The sequence below is a fragment of the Elephas maximus genome, chromosome 24, assembly GCF_024166365.1.
Source record: "Elephas maximus indicus isolate mEleMax1 chromosome 24, mEleMax1 primary haplotype, whole genome shotgun sequence".
Lineage (NCBI taxonomy): Eukaryota > Metazoa > Chordata > Mammalia > Proboscidea > Elephantidae > Elephas > Elephas maximus.
In genome coordinates, this window is record NC_064842.1 from 17171238 (window position 1) to 17173243 (window position 2006).

Below are 2006 nucleotides of genomic sequence, written 5' to 3' on the forward strand. Positions count from 1 at the left end.
TAGTAAATGCTGAAGAAATATTTGTGGAGTGAATTTTAGTGGACATGTCAATTTTTTATGGTTTGTTCAGTGAGTATAGAAGCAAACTCCCCATAACGTGAGTGGAACAGGCCAGGGTTTCCTTGGGAACTTAGTGGGATGCCTTTAATCCGCTTGGTAGTATTCTGCAGTGGCATCTCTCCCTGAGCCTTACTGGACTGTGTTACTGGAAGTCCAACATCTCCTGTTCCATCCTGGGTCCACAGGGTGGGTCACTGGTGGAGAGAGGGAAGGCTAATAATGTCCCAGTGGGGTAAATGGCACAGGGACCAGGGAACCGTAGGTTGGATTTGCATGGAGAGAGACCATTAGAGTCAGAAGGCCACTGGAATGATGACTCTAGAATCTTGAAGTCCCAGGTATTTTCCCCCCAGGTTTCAGGGTGGATGGATGCTGTGTATATAATGCAAATAGAGCCAGACACCTACTTGAACATCATGCCCTGGGGCTTAGGCTAGTTGGAATTTTCCATTCACTAAAACTTTACTGAGTTCCTGTCCTCCAGCAGGTTATACTTGCCATTGGCCTCCAGAGGGCACCCTGGAGGCTATTCTGGGCAGCCTCTCCAGTACTGACCAGCTTCCATGATCAGTGGAAGCCAATCTGAAAGCAGCTTGGGTCAAAGCCACATGGTTACAGATCAGGATGGGTGAAGACGTGCCAGGGAGCAGTGGCGAGGTGGGCTGATTAGTCATGTGGTTGATAGGACTTATAGCAACATAGGTATGCAGTGGCCATTTGCTTTTTTAATTGCCCAGCATCCATTTCCACTTTATTGGAAAACTCCAAGTTTTGTTGATGGAGTTAACCCTCTCTCACTGTGTGCCCTCTTGGTAGGACAGAAATCAAGGAGCCTTCTTCCCCATAGCCAAGGGTGGGCACATGATCTGGGCTGGGCCACTCAGATTCTCCCTTGAGACTCTCTCCAGAGACACTCATGACAGTGAATCTTAAACAGAAAGTGAGGCATCAGCAGAAATGAGCACTTGGAGCTCATCCACCTGCTCAGTAACTCGCAGATAAGGTAGCTGACCAGTTTCCGTTGTCTGGATATCTGAAGTGGCCTTGGTTCCTGTCCCATTTCAAGACTAGATCCCCATACTTAGCTGGAGTGGAGAGGAGATACCATGATCATGAAGGGCAAGACTCATCCATCGCACTGTGGATGTGCTGACCCCCGAGATTTCCCCACATGTGGGGAACTCAACTGCATAATTTGTGGTAATGGGGACTGCCTTAGTGCTTTCCCCTGTTAAAAAAAAAAAAGAGAGAGAGAGAGAAGGGGAAAAAAAAAATACTGGCTCTCCAGCCTTCTGTCTACTCTGTGAGAAACCTGATAGCCCTTCAACAAACTTCTTGTTTGATTAGCTGAAGTTGGTTTTTGTTGCCTATAACCAAGAAACATTATCTTCTCATTCATAACTTCCATTTGACAAACTACAGATGGTTGGCAATAGTACAAAGCCTTGGATAGTTGCTGCGAAAAGAGGAGGTGGCTGAGATGGTCTAAGATATGGCCAGTTGCCGTCAAGTCGATTTCAACTCATGGCAACCCCACGTGTATCAGAGCAGAAGTGTGCTCCATAAGGTTTTCAGTGGCTGATTTTTGGAAGTAGATCCCCAGGCCTTTCTTCTGAGGTCCCTCTGGGTGGACTTGAACTTCTAACCTTTTGGTTAGGAGCCACACACGTCAACCATTTGCGTCACCTGGGGACTCTGGTCTAAAATATAACCCATAATCCTTGGAAGCTAAATGGGTTGGCACTAGTTCGTGACGGTAGGGGGTCACCTGCTGGCATTAAGTATACTATCTTGGTGAAGGCACCTATTACCATAGGAATGAGCAAGGGGTATACACGCAAGGAAGGCCAGAGAAGAAACCCAGAGGCTTCATCTTCCAGGGTCATTTGAGGTTGGAGAATGTGCAACAATCCTCGGGCTGCCCCAGGCACAGATATCAGAGGCAG

General features: G+C 47.5%; 1 pseudogene; it reads left to right on the forward strand.

Moving 5' to 3' along the window:
* Window positions 1-1137: 1137 nt before the first annotated feature.
* Window positions 1138-1290, forward strand: LOC126067115 (uncharacterized; annotated as a pseudogene).
* The last annotated feature ends 716 nt before the right edge of the window (window positions 1291-2006 follow it).